The 8,264-nt window shown below is 47.7% G+C and overlaps 1 long non-coding RNA gene across 1 annotated transcript; it reads right to left on the bottom strand.

Moving 5' to 3' along the window:
- Positions 1 to 787: 787 nt before the first annotated feature.
- LOC143820313 (uncharacterized) lies at positions 788 to 7,712 on the bottom strand. The gene is made up of 3 exons (XR_013225304.1): positions 7,645 to 7,712; positions 3,529 to 3,616; positions 788 to 998 (listed from the first exon to the last, which is right to left on the bottom strand). It is a non-coding gene; the product is annotated as an uncharacterized LOC143820313 (long non-coding RNA).
- Positions 7,713 to 8,264: the final 552 nt, after the last annotated feature.

Below are 8,264 nucleotides of genomic sequence, written 5' to 3'. Positions count from 1 at the left end.
TTTGCAGACCTCCAAATGGGAAACCTGTCCTGCGCTTCTCAGCTGCTGCACCCTTTCCCCTCCTTACAAGGCGGGGGAGAAGGCAGAAGAGAGAATTGTGCTTCTCCTTCGGTTGCCAGCAGCAGGAGGTGGGGGTGGGGGTAGGGTTGCCAGATCCAGGCTGGGAAACTCCTGGAGATTTGCAGATCGAGCTGGGGGGGGGGCATAGAACCTCAGTGGGGTATAATGCCATAGAACCAACCTTCTAAAAGCAGGGATGGCTAAACCGGGTCTCTCCAAATGTCCAAGTACTACAGTTACCATGAGCCCCTGCCAGTATGCTCCAAAGCATCCGTTTTGTCCACAGGAACCAATCCTCTGAGATCTCCATTTACCACGTGGAGCCTGGCATCCTTAACTTCTCCTAAATTTGGCTTCCATCTGTGTGTTTTGTCTGTCGGCTGTATACTTACCTATATTTCGTTCAGAGAAGGGCTCTTACAATAGCAACAGAAAAAAAAAATTCTTTCACAGGATTTCCTACCCCATGAAGTGGATGTGAGGGTGATCTGGCTGTGACACCCGATCCTTCTCAGAGAATATGTTGCTTCTTGGTGTGTCCTTCAAAAGGGAGGTGGAGGTATATGGAAGGGTTGCCAAGCAGACAGCTGTGTGTGTGTGTGTGTGGGGGGGGGAAATTCAGCATGAGGGGCATGTCAAGGGGCTCTTTCTTACATCTTATACCATGTTGCTGTTCTTTCGGGGGGGCAGAAGCAGCCTCTTAACTATGCAGGGGTTCCACTGCCTTTTCCATTGCAACATTTAATGTACTACTTGATATCGCGTTCAACAGATAATTGGTTGGCGTTGTGTCTCAGGCATTCAGACAGGGATCGCAATTTACGGAACAAAAAAATTCTTTCAGGGCTGAGTCACCAGGGAGAGAGGAATCGGAGCGAGATGCGAGCACACGCCTTCGCAGAATGCTGAAGAAGGTAGAGGATAACTGATGTTGTGCTCTGAGAAAAGAGAATGTAAGTGGATAGTCATCACAAAGGTGCCATGGTAACCAAATTCCTTCCACACACCCCATTGCAGTGGCAACGGATGCTCCAGCGGCAGATGTTGTCCAGCTTTCACTAAACCAGGGGTAGTCAAACTGCGGCCCTCCAGATGTCCATGGACTGCAATTCCCTGCCTCGTCCTGCCCTCACACCTGCCTCCCTCTCCCTTGTTCCAGGGGATGGGAATTTCTTTTTTTTAATGGCTAACTTCCGGGAGCAACAGATAGGCAGACAAGCGTGTAGGCGATGCCAGAAATAAAAGAATTTGGAAGGCCGTTCCACCAGGCCAGAGTCAAGACCTAAATGAGTTTGCTCTCCTTGGGGCCAGGGACCCTAAGCAAATTTTGCTGGCTCAGCCTTAATGCCCTTTGGGGATGGTGGTCTCCTGTATAAGGCTACGCATAGATAAGATCAAATTAGCTAAAGTCCATGCCTTCTTCTTAGAAGTGAAGGTTATTTTCTATGTAGGACTTCAGCTCTCCCCTCATGGTTTTCTTGCTGCCACCCTTGCTGAGATGAAAACCTCCTGCCCCCCATATCATATTGTTGAATATGTGTTGTGGATTATATTTTGTTTTGGGGTAGTTTTATTATTTTTTTCTCATACTTGGTCACATTATGAGAAGACTGGAGTCACTGAAAAATACAACACTTTTTCACTCAACAAAAGGTTCCCAAGGTGGCGAACAATAAAACATTAAAATGATATTTAAAACACGTGTAAGTATTCAAAACAATTAAAACAGAACATGTAAAAGAATGAATGGGAGAAAGGGTCAATGAAAATCAGTAAGGAAATGCTAGACAAAACAAGAAAAGTCTTCACCTACTAGTGGAAGACCATGATAGAAAGGGTAGGAATTCCTGATTCTGGTGCCACAACCAAGGAGGCCCTGTTCTGGGTTGCCACCCATCTGCCTCAAATGGTGGGGGCAGTAGAAGCAGAATCGCTGCAGATGCTTGTATGTTTTATGGATGTAGGTGGCCCTTGTGAACTTCAGTGCCTAATAAATCTTGGCCCAACCTCTTCTACCACCTTTTCATCATGTGTTGCAACTCTGCCTGTCTAACTAGCTTTACGTGTTGCTTTAGATGAGAAGCAGAATTATTTGTTCTATTTGTTTCCATTACAGAATAGATAGCCTGTGATGGATGGCTCCTGAGAACCTTCTAAACTAAGCTCTGATTGTACCACAACTATTGATTATTTCCCGACTTTGTTGCCCTGTGTATGCAGTATTTTATATTTTCAACTTGCAGAAAAACAACCATAACAAAAGCCTGTTAGGACCTAATTATCTGCTGTGATTTACTTGTTTCTATGCTGGGTCTGTCGATCAGACATGTGCTATGAGCTCTATGCTCAGAACATGGTCTTCAGCTTGTGGGGGGCAACCCAGAGTTTGGCCTGAAATGACCCTGAAAGGGCACTGTTTGCCTTGCTGAAGAAACTTACAGGTTACTCTTTAGTACAGGGGTAGTCAGTCTGTGGTCCTCCAGATGTCCATGGACTACAATTCCCATGGGAACTGTAGTTCATGGACATCTGGAGGACCACAGGTTGACTACCCATGCTTTACTACATGTGTAGCCCACCATGGGGTAAATAGTGGCTTCTTAGGACTGTTTCAGCAGCACTAGGTCATACGGTGGATGTGCAGTTCATGTATAATTGGGGTGTCAAACCTAATACTTGCCTGAGGACTCATGTGCCAGGAATGATTTTATGTTTGAGACTGCCCTGATAGCTCAGTGAGATGAAGCTCTAAATTGAAAGAGGTCCTAATGTGGGAAATTAACACCTTCCCTTTAGAGGACATTCCATAGGTTGATGAACATGGCTTACACCCAGAAGCTCCAGCGTTCAACCCCTAGCATCTCCAAGGGAACAAGCAACGTCGCTGAGAATTTGCAGTGCAATCGTATACAGTTACAGCTTTCTAAGCCGATTGGTATCAATGGATCTGACTGATGCAGAATGACTGTTCTCTTCCACAGCCAGCCATAACGTGCATTAGGTTACATTCCTCGCTAGGTGGCCAGCCCAGGACAGATTCTGTGTTGTGCGAGTTGGCCTTTGGGTATGAATACACACTCTCACATTTCTGAAAAGTAGCCCTGGAAGCAGTTCTTAGAGTTCCCGGAATAGCACACCAAGCAGTTCTGTAAATGTGTTCCATATCAACAGCTAGCATGGCAGGCATACTGGAGGCACAGTGCTTGCTTCGGGCAAAATGCCTTTGGGAGACTTCTCAATTGTCAATGCCTCATCTAGCTTTCCCACTGCCAGCTAGGCCTTTCAAGCCGCAAAATAACCAGGCCGATGCTCTTTACTTCACTTTCTACACAAGAATCTTCTGGGGTTTTTTTAAATCCACAAACAACTCTCCACCTTTTAGTTAGTAGCGTTTTAACTATCTCAATAAATCTTTATGTAGCAATGGTGATCGCCTACATAAACTTCCACCGTGAATTAAAGAAATACCTGCTATTTAAATGTCTCTGTTCAGTGAAGGGGCCTGTCGATCTTTGAGGGGGCTGCCATTTTGCTCACACTTTACAAGCTGCAGCCCCTGCTGGGAATTAAATTGAGAATAAGGAAATGCAGCTCATCATTGGAAAGCAAATGCTCCCCCCCCCACCTTCATCTACAGTATTAAGCTCGGCTCGCATCTAGCCATTCAAAATCTTTCTGTCAATAATTGTTTGTGAGATATACTGAGCAATCATTGTTCTTCCCCGCAGTGTTGTGAATCTTGGGCTCTTAGGTTTTATCTGCTGCCAGGAATGGCAGGATTGCTAGACAGTTCTTTGATAGCCAGTGAAGCATTATGCACAGTGTGCGGGCGTCACTGTTCAGAGATTACATGTTGCCCTGATTTCCTCTTAGAAACAGCAGAATGCCAATGTACCAAACGCATAATCATAAACACAATCCCGACCTGTTGAATTCAATGGATCTTGAAGGGCATAACCTCAGTTTAGGATTGTGCTATTTGACTGTTGCAGCAAAACTGCAGGATCTTAGGATACCAAGACTGCCAGGTCTCTGCTACAGTGGGAGACCTCCTATAGGCCACCCCAGCTGCTCACTGCCATTGCTCTTGGTGCAATTTTCCTGTGGCACTTCCAGTGAAAACGCAGAAGTGCTATCATGTCATACTGCTCAAGTGGTGTGGCATCACTACCTGGATTTTCACAGAAGTGACAAAACACTGTCACTAGGGTTGCCAACTCCGGGTTGGGAAATTCCTGGAGATTTTGAGGGTGGAGCCTGGGGCATTGTTTGGAGAGCAGGTGGGATCTCAGTGAGGTATAACTCCACAAAGTCCTCTTGGCCAAGTAACCATTTTCTCCAGGGAAACTGATCTCTATAGTCTGGAGCTGAGCTGTAATTCTGGGGGACCCCGAAGCAACTTGAAATTTTGCACTGATAGAGACCCCCCCCCCCCAAGTCTCCTCACCCTGCCCCGCACTCCTGCCTGTTAACACCCTATTTATTAATCACACAGTATGTAGCATAGCCAGGAGATCTGACGATCATCTGACAGCTGGGCAAGCGTCGTTCAAAGGTGGTTTGCCATTGGCTGCCTCTGCATCATGACCCTTAGTGTCTTTTGGGGGAATTACCACTGATCTGGGGAGCTTCCCCATCAAAATACTAATCAAGGTTGACCCTGCTGCGCTTTTGAGATCTGACAGGATCAGGCTTGCCTGACAGCCCTAACTGTACCTGAAAAATGAGCAACCAAGGTGTGGTGCTAGTTTTCAGGAACTGCAGTTTAGTGTATTAGATACTCTGTATATATCAACCAATGTATCCCTCTTGAGACTCACTTAAAAGTTGTAGCCTGTTTGTATTGTTCTAATGCTGGAAGGTGGGGAAAAGGGAGGCGTTTCCCCAGAAGTGGAAACTGAATCGGATACATCCTACTCCATGCTTACTTGTAACTTTGGCACAAAGACTTCAACAGTGAATGTGTCGATGACGTTTTCCTTCTTACCATGACAGCTTCTGCCTTATTAAAAACTGAGACATTCCCAAGAAACCTAATTGGGCACCGGGTTCTGTTTTGCACATTGCATGCACTGGGGATAAATACCCTACATAGGGTATAAACCAAGGGTGGTCAAACTGCGGCCCTCCAGATATCCATGGACCAATTCCCATGAGCCCCTGCAGCGTTTGCTGGCAGGGGCTCTTGGGAATTGTAGTCCATGGACATCTGGAGGGGCGCAGTTTGACCACCCCTGGAAACTCTGTCGTTTATACAGAGTTGTACGGACGGCTCCCCTTCTCTTGCCAACTACTGGAATGGTAAGACTGGGGCCCGGAGGCTCAAATTACAGGAGACCCGGCTTGGTGCAGTTGTCAGGAGCTCTTTGCCTCAGAGAAAGAGGAGTGAATTTCAAGCCTTTTTCTGTTTCCTTTTTTGCTACCCGAAATGAGTTAACAGGACCAAAAACAGCAACGAGCCTTGACAACTGCATTTCAGTGCAACAATTTTTTCTCCTTTTGAATAATCGGAAGGTATTAGCTGTCCTACCAAGAAGGCAGAGTGTTAATGACAGCGTCCTTCTACAGTCATTACTCTGCAGGCTTCTCACAGAATGGACATTTCTATGACTCCGAGTGAGCGATGGGATGGAGAAAGTGCCTGGAGGCTTTCTAGCAATCAGGCTAGATTTAGATGTTATAGGGGGATTGCTCACCGTATATTGAATGAACTCAGTCATCCATTTTCTGCATCTCACACATCCATTTTTCCCCCCTACGTTGGAAGGTTATAGCCATAAAACACCCGGATTTGTTAATCTTGCTCTGGCGAGCCAAACAGCTTGAGCTGAAACTTAACATTTCTTAGGTTCGGAGACCAGAGCAGGGCCAAGGCAACTCCTAGGGCAGCTGTCCCCAAGCCCCGGTCTGCAGACCGGTACCAGTTCAGGCTGTAGCTCCTCTTCATCCACCTCCCCAGCTGCTGCCTCGGGGGCTGCCCTGCCACTCTGCTGCCAGCTCACCATTGGTGCTCTCCAGCAGCCGCCATGGCTGGGGCTCCCCCTTGGTGTGGCATTGCACAGCTGCTGCTGGCCATGCCCCCCTAGTGGGCGACGGGAAGTCAGGGGCACCGGTAGGAAAGCAAGCGGAGGGGGGGCTCAGGCGGCGGCGACATCCCTCGGCAAAAGACTACCCGCCCGAGCCTCAGTAAGATTGTCAAGTGTTGACTGGTCCCCGGGGCTAAAAAGGTTGGAGACCACTGCCCTAGGCCGGGGATAAATGCTGCTAACATTGAAGTGGAAAGTCCGATTGAGCCCAAGTAAACACCATGACTGGGACCTCCTGAAACAGCCTGCAAGATGAGACAGCAGCATGACCACAGAATAAAGCAATAAATCCAGAGTCCAGTAGCACCTTTAAGACCAACAAAGATTTATTCAAGGTGTGAGCTTTCGAGTGCAAGCACCCTTCTTCAGACTAAGAACTCCCTACATGACAGTGGGAATATATAGAAGAGACTAGTTGCTTGCCCCATCCGTCTCCACCCAAGCATGGAAGCATCCCCACACATGACAAGTCTTGCTGAGATGTTAACTTGTCCTGAGACCAGAGAGTTAGATTCTGTCTAACTTATATCTACACTCTTATGATCCTCTTTCCTTTGCCTGAGGAAGAGTGCTTGCACTCGAAAGCTCATGCCTTGAATAAACCTTTGTTGGTCTTAAAGTGCTATTGGGCTCAAATTTTGCTGTGATGCATCAGACCAACACGGCTACCCGCTTGGATCTATCTAGAAGGCAGACTGTATAGCTTAGAAGTGTCTCCCCTCCCCAAACCCTGTCATCTGCAGGCTCCACCCCCCAAAGCCTCCAGGTCTTTCCTAGTGTGGGGCTGGCAACCCTAACAGCATCAGAGCCCCCCCCCCCCCGTCTTCCTGCACAGACTTAACACAATCACATGTGAGTGATAGGTTTGCCTTGATTGCTGTGCATGAGGGGCCTGATTCGGATCAAGACACTGGTGCCATGATCCCTGGGTTGGGGATTTGGGGGTGGAGCCTGGGGAAGGAGGGGGACCTCTGCAGTCTGGGTATCCCTTCTTTTGGGTGCGTGAAATGGCCATTGACTTCCTGAGGCTAGCAGCCCACCTTAGTTGACAGAGCTTGGGGGGGGGGGAGCAGCCTGGGGCAAACAGAGATCTGTAGTGAAACGATCAAGATAATATTTATAAAACCAAGCGAAGCAACAAACTGTTCTTTGATGTAGCTCTGATAAAGTAGCTGTCTCCAGGTGGGCGTTTTGTTTTGCTGTCTTTAATTGCATCTGAACCAACCCCTGCTGCTGGCTGTCTTTCAAATGGCACATTTATCTACCTTCCTTGAAGTAAAGAATGAGTGGCAGGGCGGGGAAGGTTATCAGCTGGGTTCCCCCCTCCCCCCTTTCTGTAGCACTATGATGAGCAGAAACTCAGCTGCTGAATCTCTGCATCCCCCCCCCCACGTAAATACAGGAACAGAGGCACTACCCGTTGAATTTCTGCCTTAATACGCCGATTATGAATCGGAGTTCATCAAGCGGAAAAAAATATTCACAATCTTAAGACCACCTCTTGGCTCTGTGTTCAAAAGACACAATCAGCAGGACTCTTGAGGTAGAACTCCAGCCACCGGAACACCCTCATAGAATCATAGAATCATAGAGCTGGAAGGGATATCCTGGGTCATCTAGTCCAACCCCCTAGAATCATAGAATCATAGAATCATAGAGCTGGAAGGGACCCTCTGGGTCATCTAGTCCAACCCCCTAGAATCATAGAATCATAGAGTTGGAAGGGGCCATACAGGCCATCTAGTCCAACCCCTTGCTCAATGCAGCATCAGCCCAAAGCATCCTAAAGCATCCAAGAAAAGTTTGTATCCAACCTTTGCTTGAAGACTGCCAGTGAGGGGGAGCTCACCATCTCCTTAGACAGCCTATTCCACTGCTGAACTACTCTGACTTTGAAATCCCCCCCCCTGATATCTAGCCTATAGAAGAAGAAGAAGAAGAAGAAGAGTTGGTTCTTATATGCCGCTTTTCCCTACCCGAAGGAGGCTCAAAGCGGCTTACAGTCGCCTTCCCATTCCTCTCCCCACAACAAACACCCTGTGAGGTGGGTGAGGCTGAGAGAGCCCTGATATCACTGCTCGGTCAGAACAATTTTATCAGTGCCGTGGCGAGCCCAAG

This window comes from Paroedura picta, chromosome 11, assembly GCF_049243985.1.
Source record: "Paroedura picta isolate Pp20150507F chromosome 11, Ppicta_v3.0, whole genome shotgun sequence".
NCBI lineage: Eukaryota > Metazoa > Chordata > Lepidosauria > Squamata > Gekkonidae > Paroedura > Paroedura picta.
This window is presented reverse-complemented; position numbering and strand designations above follow the sequence as displayed.